The sequence below is a fragment of the Notamacropus eugenii genome, chromosome 1, assembly GCF_028372415.1.
Source record: "Notamacropus eugenii isolate mMacEug1 chromosome 1, mMacEug1.pri_v2, whole genome shotgun sequence".
NCBI lineage: Eukaryota > Metazoa > Chordata > Mammalia > Diprotodontia > Macropodidae > Notamacropus > Notamacropus eugenii.
In genome coordinates this window covers 366,000,263-366,015,744 of record NC_092872.1, presented here as the reverse complement: position 1 = coordinate 366,015,744, position 15,482 = coordinate 366,000,263, and the positions used below count along the sequence as shown (strand labels likewise).

Here is a 15,482-nt window from a genome sequence, read left to right as displayed (position 1 = left end):
GGGATTGACTTCAACTTGAGGTAAATGGTCAATGACCTCAGCATTGATTGATAGTGGTCTGTTGAGAACACTATAGAAGTGTTCATCCCATCTCTCTAGGATCATGTCCTTATCACTAATCAACGTGGCTCCATCAGCACTGAGTAGTTGTGATGCAGCATAGGTTTTTGGTCCATAAATAGCTTTCAGGGAATCATAAAAGTGTTTTGGATTGTTACTGTCAGCATAAAACTGAATTTCATCTGCCTTCATACTGAACCAGGAATCCTACATCTCTCTAAGCTTTGCTTGTACTTTGCTTTTGATGGAATTAAATGCTGCCTTCTTAGAAGTGGGTGAACTACCCTGCTGGTAAATCCTGTGAAGTTGTTGTTTTTCATTTAGCAGCTTCTGAATTTCCCCATCATTTTCATCAAACCAGTCTTGGTGTTTGCAAGTGTTCTGACCCAGTTGAGCAAATGCAGTGCTGTATATCAAATCTCTGAAAGCTGCCCACTGCTTTTCTGCTCCACTGTTGCTAACTGTGTGTTGGCTCAACTTTACCTCCAAGTTAGCAACAAACTGTTCACACTCAGAGAAGAGCTCTAATTTGTTGACATCAATTCTTCTGGTAGTCATTTTGCCTTGGGGTTGGCACTTTTGATAAATGTGAATATTTAGCTTGGAAAGGATAAGTGTATGATCAGTCCAGCACTGCACCACACATTGCCTTTGTCACTCTCACATCTTGTCTGTCTCTTCTCCTTACAATCACATAGTCTATTAGATGCCAATGTTTGCTGCAAGGGTACATCTATGAAGTTTTATTACATTTAGGTAAACAGAAAACAGTGTTGGTGATGAGAAGGTCATGCAATGTACAAGTCTTCAGCAGTAACTGACCATTGCTGTTGCTCTTTCCAACTTCATTCCTCCCTAGGACTCCCTGCCAAGTCTGGTACTCTGAGCCTACTCTAGCATTGAAATCACCCAGAATTATAAGTTTCTCCTCTTTTGGCATATTGATGATAAGGCTCTCATAAAATTTTTCTTTGACTTCATTAGGGTTTGTCATGGTGGGAGCATAGGCATTGATGATGGTGGCATGGCGTTTTCCTCTTATTGGCAATTGCATTGTTATGAGTTTGTCATTCACTCCTTTTGGCAGGCATACCAGCTTGCTGATTAGATTAGTTTTGATTGCAAAACTCACACTAGCTTCACGACACTTCCCTTCACTGCTCCCACTGCAGAAAAATGTGTATCCAGCTCCAACTTCAGTAAGTTGGCCTTCATTTGCCAACCTTGTTTTACTCGGGGCTGCTATTTGGATGTGATACCTGTTGAGTTATCTTGCAACAAGAGAAGTTCATCTTTCAGGTCTACTGGATTTTGTGTTGTCTATTAGTGTGTGCACATTTTATGGGCCAGTGGTGAGTGGAATCATCTTTGCAGATGTTTTTGTACATTTTGTACTTTTTTTGTGTTTCGACCACATAGTGGGATTCCCCACCTGCCGTGATAATCAGGCCAGGTTTGGGTAAGCAGATAATGTTTAGGGCACCTTTTCTAGCCCCCTTTCTCACACCAGGAGGTAAGCAGTGCAGTCCTTAAAAGGCTGCTCAGATACCCAGGGGGCTGCCGAGTCCCACTGTTGCTTCCAGTGAGAAACAACCATATGGCCTGGGCCGCCTGTGTGCAGGGTTGTGACTACAGTTCCCAGTATATCTGCCCCTGCTGCTTCATCACTTGCCTGTCGCCACAGGACTTTGAGGCATAATAGTAAAATGGTATGGGTGATATCTTTTGATTTGTGTATAAATTGGATTTAAGTGAGGCAGAGTTGCACGAAGTTGTCAGCCTCACTCTCTCCTCTAGATTCATCATAATCCAGTGGCAGGACAGTCAAGATGGCTGGCAATGGCTCAGGATGCAGTGGATGACCTTGGCGTCTTTGGTATCTAACCAAGCTCTAAGCACTCCACATCACCTGCTCCATCTGCCTTCATGGCTGTTGGAACAAATTGTTCTCATCCATACATTCCACCACAGGAAGTCTTCACATGCTTGGGGTAGACACCCCCCTAACTCACCAGTGGGTTTGAGACCCCTTGGTTACCCTCAACCTGGTTACACCCATCTGCTAAAATGGTTTATTGGGTTGTGGCCGTGCATGCTGCAGCTTCTTGGAGCCACAGATGAGAACTGGGTGGAACAAGTGGACATCAAAGGTGGAAAGAGCCCTGACAACAGCTCGGCAGCCATCACACCAAAGGTACTGCTCCTCCATGAACACACCCTTACACCCCTCCCTCTCCCATGACTATGGTCAGATAGTTGGACCTGTCTGTTGAATTGTGATGTATGTGTTGATTATGGTCAGACAGAGGAAGCCATGTCTGTTGATCTTTGATTTCTCTGTATTTTCTCTGAAGTTCAGAGTGCTGACTTTTTCCCCTGAACTAAGTGAATGATACATGTGCTTGATTAAAGTGATTGTTGACCCCTCGAAAGTTGCCTTTCCTTTTAGAGATCAAAGAACCTGCGGTAGCAGCCCCACGACGACCACCACCACCACCACCACCACCACCACCACCACCACCGTGTATGATGATACAATGTATCACTGCCATATTGTAATGTTAAATGCCATCATTTCAGTCCGTCAGTTACCAAGCATTTATTAAGCACTTGCTATACACTTCAAAACGTGGGACATGCTGAAAATATAATCTAGAGCAAATGTTCCTTGAAAATGACCCCAGGAATGGAGTCTCCTGCTACAAATCGACTTTCTATTCCATTTATGTTAAATAATATGCTGCCCTGAAGAGGTCTTTAAATTATGAAATCTTTTTTTTTACTTTTTCCTTGAGGAGTAGAAATTAAATACTAAACCTTCCTCCTTTGGCCAAAGAGGTCTGGGACTATAATTATGAAATAATGCAGAATATTACATATACTATCAGACTTGATCACTGTATCTATTAGTTTTCATTACCGTTTTTCTTTGTTACAAAAGAGGCTTGTGGGATATTAGGGGGAGGATACCAGAAATGACTGATTCTTTTTTGAAAAGCATCAAAAAAACTTTTTAAAAAAGTGTTTTCTTTCTATAAGGTTAAATTTATCTACCAAAGTACCTTCTGTTCTGCAGCCTTAATATTTTCGGTATGTTGCCTAAATAACTAACCATTTTAAAGATAAGGAAAGTGAAGCCCAGAAAGATGACCTGACTTGCCAGATCACATAGGAATTAAGTTGTAAGGCCACAATTCAAACCCAGGTTCACTGAGACCAAATCCAATCCTTTTCCCACTGAAAATTAGATTGATCAGCTGTAGAAATAAGTGGGTAATGTTGATCCCACCAGATTGTGTCCTGGCCTCAGGGAGACACAATTCTGATAAAGAAAGCTCCAATGTCCTTAGCTCAGTGTAACATGTCTAAAGTAAAGTTGTTATTTAAAAAGGGGGTGCAGGACAGTTGGTGGTCTGCTTGGAGTCTAGAAAGAGGAAATACAAAGAGTAAAAATTTGTCAGCGTGTCTCCAGTGCCATCCAAAGAAGAAAGATGACACATTGTATCTGGTGGATATAAATATTCTGATGACTTAAAAAATTCACTCTGTAGTGGACCAAAGACAATTATCTAGATTTTCATAACCAAGGTGAAATGTTTCCCTATCACAGTTTTGCTATATCATGAGTTGGCATATGGAATTAAATGGAAATTTGAGGGGAGTTTTGCAGAAGTTACTGATGATACAAAAAAAGTTTAGCAACTCAGAAATGCACAAGATATATGTATAGCATTATATAATATCACCCCAAATTTTATAATAAGGTACTACAAACACCCCATAGAAAAAAAAGAAAAAACTTCAGACTCCTGGTAACTAATCCAGCTTCTAAGGTATGAGGGATATCTTGGAGAGACATAAATATTCCAACTTAATCCAACAAAAATAATATCCCACTTTGTGCAGCCCAGGATTAGGGGCTGGGAAAAACAAAGTTTAGATAAAATGCTGTCTCTGATGTCAAGGAGTTTACTGTCTAAAGAATATATTATATAATATACATAATGCATATATATTGTTAGTATTAACTATAATACCCCACCTCCCCAAATCATGAAAGATGCAAAGTTTTATTTAAGGTCCAAGGGAAAAGGAGGGGGATTCCTCTTTGAGAAGTTTTTAGGAAAGATGTCATGTAGAAGATGATAATTGAGTTGCACTTAAAGTCTGGGCAGTATTTCAACAGGCTAAGAGGGGAAGAAGGATCAATTATGGAACCACAAGCACTTATGACCTGTGTATAATGGGAGTGGTGGCCTGGGAGGGGAACTTTGGTTCTGAAAGTTATAGCAATGGTGAGTTGGTCATAGGGAGTTACTTGCCACATCATCTAAGAACAATAACAGAGTTTATTTGCTCATGGTTCCAGAACTGGAAGGAAGGGAGAAAGGAAAGGGCTGTGGAATGACTGGAAGTAAGTAAAGTGAAACATTGCCTGGGATTTTCTTGTAATAGTGGAGAGAGACTATTACCAAATGGAAAGGGGAAAGAGGAGGGGTAGAGGCAAGGAAAAGGTTCCAGAGGTGAAAGGGTTAAAACCTCCAGGACTCAGATAGACTCTTTGTTATAGCAAAAAATTGGGCACTATCGGGAACTGATCTATTGTGGACTGGAAAATGTTTTATATAATCACTACAACATTGTAAAGAAAAACAACTTGAAACAATTTAAGAACTCCGAATGACCATTCATTCATAGGATTAATGAAGAAGCACACTTCCCACCTTTTGAAAGAAAAGTGATGAATTAAATAAATTTTCAGGCATGGCCCATCTGTAATTTTGTTTTGCTTGAATATACTTATTTGTTACTAGGGAATGCTAATGGTTGGGGGTTGGGAGGAAGGAAGGTAGTGATAGTGATACCTAAAAAGGTTAAGAAAAAGAGAGAGAGAGTAATGTCTATGGAATGTAACCTGGGGTTCAACCCTGGTGCGTTTGCATAAGACTATCCTTATTGGTAGAGGGAATGATTATTTAATATTGCATGCCTGTGTGAAGGGTTTGGAACTTGGGAGATGATGGTATTATGTCCTTCTTCTGGAAGAAATTCAGAGAAAAAGAGAATAGATTTTCTTTTTTTATATAATTAATCTGTTTTAGTTTTCAACAATCACTTCCATAAGTTTTAAATTTTCTCTCCTTCCCTCCCCAAGATGACATGAAATCTTATATGGGTTCTACACATACATTCTTATTAAACACATTTTCACATTAGTCATGTTGCATAGAAGAATTAAAATGAATGGGAGGAACCATGAGGAAAACCAAAACAAAACATTACAAAAGAGAAAAATAGTCTGCTTCATTCTGTGTTCTGACTCTAGTTCTTTCTCTGGATGTGGACAGCATTTTGCATCATGAGTCCTTTGGAAATGTTTTAGTTCCTTACACTGTGGTAAAGGGCTGAGTCTATTACAAACTGTCCTTGCACACTGTGACTGTTACTGTATATATTGTTCTCCTGGTTCTACTCATTTCATTTAGCATCAGTTCATATAAGTCTTTCCAGGTTTTTCTGAAGCCCCCCTGTTCATCATTTCTTATAGCACAATAGTATTCTATTACATTCATGTACCACAACTTGTTCAGCCCTTTTCCAGTTGATGGGCATCCCCTCGATTTCCAGTTCTTGGCTACCATAAAAAGAACTGCTATAAATATTTTTGTACGTGAGGGTTCTTTTCCCATCTCTTTGGGATACAGTGATATTGCTGGGTCAAAGGGTATGCATATTTTTATAGCCTTTTGAGCATAGTTCCAAATTGCTCTTCAGAATAGTTGGATCAGTTCACAGCTCCACCAACAATGACTTGGTGTTCCATCTTCTCCAACACATATCATTTTCCTGTCTTGTCATGTTAGCCAGTCTGATAGGTGTGATGTGGTACATCGATTTTTTTTATTTGCATCTCCATAATTAATAGTGATTTAGGACATTTTTTCATATGATTATAGGTAGCTTCAATTTCTTCCTCTGAAAACTTCCTGTTCATATCCTTTGACCATTTATCAATTGGGGAATATTCTTGTAAATTTGACTCAGTTCTCTATATATTTTAGAAATGAGGCCTTTATCACAGACAGTTTGTAAAGATTCCCAGTTTTCTCATTTCCTCCTAATCTTGGTTGCATTGACTTTGTGCAAAAATTTTTCAATTTAAAGTAACAAAATTATCCGTTTTGCATTTCATAGTGCTCTCTATCTCTTTTGATCATAAATTCCTCCATTCCCCATAAATCTGACAAATAACCTATTCCTTGCTCCCCTAATTTGTTTATAGTATCAGCCTTTACACCTGGATTGTGTACCCATTTGGACTTTATTCTGGTATATGGTGTCAGGCATTGGTCTATGCCCAATTTCCATCACACTATTTTCCAGTTTTCCCAGCCTATCCCAGAAGCTGAGGTTCTTGTGTTTGTCAAACAGTAGACTGCTATAGTCATTGACTACTGTGTCTTATGTACCTAACCTCTTCCACTAATCTACCCTTCTATTTCTTAGCCAGTACCAAGTGGTTTTGATGATTTCCACTTTATAATACAATTTAAGATCTGGTATGACTAAGCTACCTTCCCTAGTATTTTTTTTTTCACTAATTCCCTTGATATTCTGGACCTTTTGTTCTTCAGGATGAATTTTGATTATATTTTTTCTTGTTCTATAAAATAATTTTTTATAGTTTGATTAGTATGGCACTGAATATGTAAATTAATTTAGGTAGAATTGTCATTTTTATTATATTAGTTCAACCTACCCATGAACAACTGATGTTTTTCCAATTACTTAGATCTGACTTTGTGTGAAAAGTGTTTTGTAATTGTGTTTATATAGTCTCTGGGTTTCTTTTGGCAGGTAGACTTCCAAATATTTTATAGTGTCTACCATAACTTTAAATGGGATTTCTCTATCTATCTCTTGCTCTTGGGCTTTCTTGGTAATATGTAGAAATGTAGATGATCTATGTGGGTGTATTTTGTATCCTGCAACTTTGCCAAAGTTGTTTATTATTTCAAGTATTTTTTTTTACTCAATTCTCTAAGTATATCACCATATCATCTGCAAAGAGCAATAGCTTAGTTTCTTCTTTGCCTATTCTAATTCCTTCAATGTCTTTTTCTTCTCTTCTTGCTAAAGCTAACTCTTCTAGTGCTGTATTGAATAACAGTGGTGATAATGGACATCCTTGTTTCACCCCGATATTGGAAATGCATCTAGCTTATCCCCATTGCATATAATGCTTGCTGATGGTTTTAGGTAGATACTACTTATTACTTTGAGTAAGGCTCCATTTATTCCTATGCTCTCCAATGTTTTCAATGGGAATGAGTGTTGTATTTTGTCAAAAGCTTTTGCATCTATTGAGATAATCATATGGTTTCTGTTAGTTTTGTTGTTGATATGCTCAATTATGCTGATAGTTTTCCTAAAATTGAACCAGCCCAGTGTTCCTGGTATAAATCCTACCTGCTCAAAGCATATAATTCTCTTGATTAGTTGCTTTTAATCTTTTTGCTAATATCTTATTTAAAATTTTTGCATCTATATCTGTTTTGGCTCTTCCCATTTTAGGTATCAGCACCGTATCTATATCATAAGAAGGATTTGGTAGGACTCCTCCAGTTTTCCCAAATAGTCTATATAGTATTGGAATTAACTGTTCTTGAAATGTCTGATATAATTCACTTGTAAATTCATCTGGCCCTGGAGATTTTTCCTAGGGAGTTCATTGATGGCTTGTTCAATTTCTTTTTCTGAGATGGGATTATTTTAATATTTTGCTTCCTCTTCTGCTAATCTGGGCATTTTATATTTTTGTAAATATTCATCCTTTTTACTAAGATTGTTGAATTTATGGGCATACAGTTGGGCAAAGTCATTTCAAATTATTGTTTTAATTTCCCCTTCATTGGAGGTGAGTTCACCCTTTTCATTTTGACACTAGTAATTTGGTTTTCATCTTTCCTTTTTTAAATCAAATTGAGCAAAGGTTTATCAATTTTATTGGTTTCTTCATAAAACCAGCTCTTAATTTTAATTATTACTTTGACAGTTTTCTTAGTTTCAGTTTTATTAATCTCTTCTTTGGTTTTCAGTATTTTCTAATTTGGTATTTAATTGAAGATTTTCAATTTGTTCTTTTTCTAGTTTTTTCCGTTGCATGCTCAATTCATTGATCTCCTCTTTCTCTATTTTCTTCATGTAAGCATTCAGAGATATAAAACTTCCCCTAAGAACTGTTTTCACTACATCCCATAAGTTTTGAAAGGTTGTCTCGTTATTGTCATTCTCTTGAAGGAAATTATTGATTGTTTCTATAATTTGTTCTTTGACTGACTCATTCTTTAGGATTCAATTATTTAGTTTCCTATTAATTTCCATGGCCCTTTATTACATATAATTTTTATTTCATCATGTTCTGAAAAGGATGCATTGACTATCTCTTCCTTTCTGCACTGGAAAGTGAGGTTTTTATGCCTTAGTACATGGTCAGTTTTTGTGTATGTGTCATGTACTGATGAGAAAAAGGTATATTCCTTTCTATTCTTGTTAAGTTTTCTCCAGGGGTCTATCATATCTACATTTTCCAGAATTCTGTTCATCCCCTTAACTTCCTTCTTATTTATTTTGAGGTTAGATTTATCAAGTTCAGAGAGGAGGAGGTTAAGATCCCCCACTAATATAGTTTTGCTCTGTATTTCTTCCTGTAACTCCCTTAACTTCTTCTCTGAGAATTTGGATGCTATACCACTTGGTGCAAATATGTTTAGATATGGTATTATTTAATTTTTGATGGTGCCTTTTAGCAGGATATAGTTTCCTTCTTTATCTCTTTTGATAATATCTATTTTTCCTTTTGCTTTGTCTGAGATTGGGATTGCTACCTCAGCTTTTTTTTACATCAGCTGAAGCATAATATATTCTACTCCAGTCTTTTACCTTTACTCTGTGTGTATTCCCCTGTTTCAGATGTGTTTATTGTAAACAGCATATTGTAGGATTGTGATGTTTAGTCCATTCTTCTATCCACCTCCATTTTATGGGACAATTCATCCCATTCACATTCAAAGTTATGATTACTATCTGTATCTTTCTCTCCATTCTGTTTCCTCTCCTGTTTATGCTTTTATTTCTTTCTTCTCCACCTCCTCAAGAGTTTTACTTTTGACCATTGCTTCCCTCAGTCTTCCCTCCCTTCTTTCAGCCCCTTCCTTTTCCCTTACTACTACTTCCCTCCCTTTTAACCACCTCCTCTCTTTTCTTTCCCCTTTCTTCTCCTACTGCCTGTAGAGCAAATTAGATTTCTATAATTAGATGAGTATGTTGTTCCCTCCTTGAGCCAAATCCCATGAAAGTAAAGCTAAAACAATGCTCATCTCCCTCACTTCTTTCCCTCTAGTATAATATGTTTTTGTGTCTCTTCATGTAATGTAATTTACCCTTTTCTGCCTTCTCCTTTCCTCTTCTCCCATTACAATCCCTTCACACCCTTCAATTACACTTTATCTTCACATCAGTTAATTTATACCCACTCCCTCTATCTATGTATATCCCCTTTAAATGTCATAATAAATATACAGTCCTCAAGATTGATAAGTATTATCCTCCCATATAGGGATGTAAACAGTTTGCCCATATTGAATAACAATTTTTTTTCCCTGTTTACCTTTTTATGCCTCTTTTGGGCCTTGCATTGGAAGAACAAATTTTCTATTGAGCTTGGGTCTTTTCATCAGGAAGGTCTAGACATCCCTTATTTCATTGAATGTCCATCTCCTTGCCTGAAAGATTATGCTCAGTTTTGCTGGATAATTGATTCTTGATAGTAGTCCAAGCTCCTTTACCTCATGGAATATCGTATTCCACTCCCTCTGACCTTTTAATGTAGATGCTGCAAGGTCCTGTGTGAGCCTAACTGTAGTTCCTCAATATTTGAATTGTTTCTTCCTGGCTGCTTGCAGTATTTACTTCTTGACCAGATAGTTCTGGAATTTGGCAACAATATTGCTTGGCATTTTGAATTTGGGATCTCTTTCAGGAGGTGATCAGTAGATTCTTTCGATGACTATTTTGCCCTCTGGATCTAGGACCTCAGGGCAGTTTTCCTTGATGATTTCTTGGAAGATATTGTCCAGGCTCTTTTTCTCATCATGACTTTCCAGTAGACTAATAATTCTTAGATTTTTCTCTCCTGGATCTATTTTCTAGATCAGTTGTTTTTCCAATGAGATATTTTGCATTTTCTTCTATTTTTTTCATTCTTTAGATTTTGTTTGTTTGTTTCTTAATGCCTCCTAGTCATTAGCTTCTACCTGCTCAATTCTAATTTTTGACAAATTGTTTTCTTCAGTTAAGCTTTTTTTTCCTTTTCCATTTATCCAATTTTCCCAATTAAGTTTTGAACCTCTTATCCATTTGGCCAATATTACTTTTTATGGAGCTGTTCTCTTCAGTGCATTCTTTTTTTTTCATTTTGTCAATTGTATTTTTAAAATCTTTGGACAATTTTTCTTCTACCTCTCTAATTTGGCTTTTAAAGTCCTTCTTCAGCTCTTCCAAGAATGCTTTTTGGGCTTGAGACCAGTTCATATTCCTTTTGAGGTTTCAGATGTGGGTATACTGTCCTCTTCTGAATTCATATTTTGATCTTCCCTGCCCCCATAATAAGATTCTATGGTCTTTGCTTTTGTGATTTGCTACTTGTTCATGGTGAGTGCCTTTTTCCTGGCTGTTAAAGTGGATCTCTGCTTCTGGGGCACAGGGGGCCCTGTCCCATATCTCTTATGCTGGGAGCTTGAGGCCTGATTACTGGCTTTGTGTGTTGTGGCCTCTGGTTTTTTTAGCTAGAAGTTATATAATGCTGCAGCTTATCTGCTGATTGGCTGGTGTGTGCCAAATAGAAGGCCAGGTGAGGTCTTTCTGAATCTCCCTGGGGTTATACTGAAGCTCCTGGAGTGAAGTGGGGGGGAAGGTTGGTCTGGCACCTGGAGGTCTCCACTTCCCCTAGGGCTGTGCGAGAGCACAGGCAGACTCAGTGACTGGTGAACCCCATCTGTGCTGGTATCTGTCAATTCCCCTGGCTGTGCTAAGGCATGCCTAGGGTCCTGATATGAGCACTTACTGGCTCCACATCACTGGGGCTCAGGCTCTTCTGTTGGTCCACTGAGGTGGTACTTACTGGGATGCTTCTGGTCCTGCACTGGTTCCCTTCAACCACAGCAAGAGGAACCCTTCCTGGTGATCTCCCTAACCTCCTGAGCTGAGAGACTGCTTTGCCCCTTTGCTGGCTCCACTATTCCAGGATTTTTCCTGGGTCAATATTCTGGGTTTTTTGAGGTCAACAAGGGGAGGGTGGAAGCACTTACAGTTTACTCTACCATCTTGGCCCCCCAGAAGTTCAAGTAGGTGACTTTCAAACATTTAGTCTGTGGTCTGATTGCCTGAGAAGTGGCTGCTGCTGTTATCACAGGCCCTGTGTTTCTTTCTCTCTCAGTTCTGCTGGACTCCCATCTGGTGCTGAGAAACTTGGGAATCTGCACTGCTGCTTCTGATTCAGTCCACCCAGGACTGTTCCTGCTCCACTATGGCTATGGCATGGCCTAGTCTGCCCAGGTGCAGCCTGCTTGCTCTGCACTCATCCAGTTTCATGCAACAAATTCTTCCTGTTGATCTTCTGGGATCTCCTGGGCTGGAGATCTGCCACACTCTGTCTCCTAGTGGATTCTGCCACTCTAAAATTTGTTCAGATTCACTTTTTAGAGGTATCTGCAGGAGTTTGTGGCAGAGCTCAGTTGAGTCCTAGCTTTCATTCTGCCATCTTGGCTCCACTCTTGAGAGAACAGATTGTCAAAGGATTTCTTTTGCTTCTCCCCGCTCCCCACTAACATATCCTTGATTTCCTATTTGCCTCCCTGGAGACTTTGAGGAATTTCCCCTTGGATAAGATCTATGACTCCCTCTCAATTGAACTGAGATATCTTTCTTCCAAAGGAGAGATCATTCACTTAGTATATTGTCTTAATATTCCAGTCAATATAACCTCTACGATTTCTGTTTGTGTAAATGAGCTTATTTGCTTTCTCACTATTTCTGGTATTTTGTGCAACTAACGTGATGGGAAGGGATCAAGTCTTAGGATATAAGTTTGGGGTTCTCCTTTGCCTTTAAAGGATAGCAATAAGATAAGCAACTTCAACCTAAAAATCATTTCTGCACCCCTGCCCTAGACAAATAATATTTAGAGGATGGGTGTTAGATATAATTCTAGTCTGGTACCCCTCTCTCTGCGGAGAGCTGAGAAGCCACCCTTGGGGCTCCATTCTCTCGTTTCCATCCAGCCAGGAATCAAAGTTTGTCTAGGAAATGGGTGGGCAAGATTCCATAGATGTCTGTTCACACCTCCTTGAAAGCCTCATTTAGTCAAAGACATGTGGATATAAACATAATTTACATGTGTAACAGGTACACCTTACAGAAATATTTTTAAAATGCACAGAAGAGAACAGAAGGAAGACAGATAAGCAGGACTGCTTTTGAACTAATATATCGAATTTGTTATATAGTTTTTAAAAATACAAGCTATAAATTATATCTACGACTTCATATACAAAAAGAGAGACAATAATATGAGATAAAGTTAGAAAGGTGAGTGGTAACAGACTATGAAAGCTCTTCAATGTGAGGCAAAGGAATTGGAACCATACCCAATGTTGAAATTGATTCACACCAAAACTCTTAGTTCAGGTTCATTGTTGGGATGAAATGAAGCACTTGCAAGTCATTAAAGAGTTAACAAAAGGAGGTTTACTTTGCCTAGTGCAGCAAAGAAATGCAATAAGGCCACAGAGGCACTTCCAAATCTCTGGATACTCCAACCCCAAGCCCCAGACCCTTTTTATTGAAACAAGTCTGGTTATCAGGGCAAGAGAGAGTGAAAGATATGGTGACTCAGATGGCCTTCAAAAATCCACCAAGCTGGAGGGGCTCCAACTCCATGTGTCTGGGACTTTTTAAAGTATTATGTGACTAAGAAGCTGCATCAGAAAACAAGGCCAATCAGGTCCTGTGTACAACTTTGTCTCCTTTTAGGGGTAGCCAGTCCTGGTCACAGGAGGGAAAGAGGAGGGGCCTAGGCTTACCTCATGTTAGGGGTATAAAGAAAGAAACTCAGGGAAAATGAAGTCCTGAAATTACTTTGTTTGCAGAAGGAGGGAAAAAAGGAGAGGTAAGCCTAATCCAAGTGGTAGAAAAATGCTGGTAGATATTAGACATTTCACTCTAAATAAGTTATATTTGAATAGAGGAAAACCATGACCAGTCAGTCATTCAATAAATATATATTAAGCAATTATTATGCACCAGGTTATTTCTTTTAATCTTCAAAACAACCCTATGAAATAGATGCTGTAATTATACACATTTTACAAATGAGAACACCCAGGCTAACAGAGGTTGAGTTACTTGCCCAGATGAGGGCACATAACTGGGCAAGATCCTGAGATCTTTGTGATTTCAACTTCTGCACTCTATTCACTATACCATGTTGCCTCTGACATGGTTGTTGTAAGTTCTTAGTGAACCTTAAAAATCTGTATTAATGTATGAGCTGCTGCTATCCTTATTTCCAAAACCCTTTATACTCTGGTTGATCCCTCTGTCTGGAATTCTCTCTTGCCCCTTCTCATCATTCAAGAAACAACTCAAGGGTGCATTATCTCTATGAAGTATCCCCTGAGGGCCTCCCATTTGGAAGTCATCTCTACTGCCCCTCAAGGGCCATGATATTCTCACAGCATTTATCACTGAATTATAGTTATAGTTATGTATGTGTTTATGCATCTTATCTCCCCTATTCGATCATAAACCCCTCAAGGATAAAGACTGTATCATATTAGTCATTATATCTTTCACATCATTTTGCACATAAACATTCTACAAATGTTTGTTGAATGAATTAAAAAATATAAAGTCTGTAATGAAGAGCCAGGATATTTTTTTTCTGCTGTTGTCGTTGACTAGATATGTCATGACCCTGTGTCCATTATCTGATGCATTAGTTATGATCATAAAGTGCTTTTAGGAGTTGTTTTTATCCACATATTTCATATGTGACTTGGGACTCAGAATGGAAGTCTGAACATTATGTGTCCCTTAAAAAGGTTTTATACTCTCCCCCAGGCAATACACCATTTCTAAGGTGGCCTTTTATCACAATTATCATTACTGTTGTTCTTATTACTGTAATTTCTACTCCCACACTCCCTTCCTTTGTTGACCACTTCTGCCTATGACAGGGGCATGAAACAATGCCTGGCTGAGCTGCAACCCAGAAGACCAAGGAACATTCTCAAAATGCCATGACATTCAATGTGGTTACTTAGGGAAATCAGGCTCCACGCTATTGACAACTGTGTCATGTATTTGGCAATGACCTTTTTTTTTTTTGCAGACTAGATTTCTTTAGCCAGAGGGAGTTGATATTCATTAAGCCAGCAGTATCAGAGGGCTCATAATTACTCTCCACATTCATACTCATCAGCTCTTCATCATACAGTGACTGGGGAGGCTCTTGACTCTTGTGTTTCTGGCCCTTGAAGACCATCATCTGTACCTTGCCCTCAGTTCCATTCTGAGATTTAGCAACACACTGATGGATAAACTCACACTCTGGGCTGTGCCAGAAACCATTGTGCACCAATTCAGAGAATTTCAAGCCTAAATTCTGTTTGATTTTTACATACTTTCTTACCTATAGTGAAAGCCTTAATGTCTAAACAAGTCTAGTAGAAGATCATTCCTGCTGGGATTTCATGGATACCCGTAGGTTTCGTCCTGATGAAGTTGTTTTACCCAATGCTAATCAAGCAGACATCATGCTTGCTCACAATTCTATTGAGGCAGAAGAAGAATTTCAAGGACATGAGTGGGAATTGCTATCTTTGACCTTGTTCACCTGCATGGCAACACCTTTATGGAGTTGAATCTCTAAGGTATCTGTGCTATTGGGAACCTTTGCAGGATCCTGAGTCTTTTTATAAAGGCAGGCAGTGCTTGGTTCTTGGAGTTCTCTAGCATTCCTGCCACTGTAGCTGATAAACATAAGGTTTTCATCCACAGTCCACGGGCTCTTGGGGTAACTGGGACTGAGATTCTGTGTTGCTTGACATGCTCCATTGTTATTAGCTCCTTTGAGTTGTTTTTTTTTTTTATTTTTTTATTTAACTTTTAACATTCATTTTCACAAAATTTTGGGTTCCACATTTTCTCCCCTTTTGTCCCCTCCCCCCGCCCCAAAACACCGAGCGTTCTAATTGCCCCTGTCTGCCAATCTGCCCTCCCTCCCTCCCCACCCCTTCCCTTTGGAAGGCAAGCAATTCAATATAGGCCAGATCTGTGTAGTTTTGCAAATGACTTCCATG

General features: G+C 38.7%; 1 pseudogene; it reads right to left on the bottom strand.

Annotated features, from left to right (window-relative positions):
* Positions 1 to 14,476: 14,476 nt before the first annotated feature.
* Positions 14,477 to 15,237, bottom strand: LOC140517640 (argininosuccinate synthase pseudogene; annotated as a pseudogene).
* Positions 15,238 to 15,482: the final 245 nt, after the last annotated feature.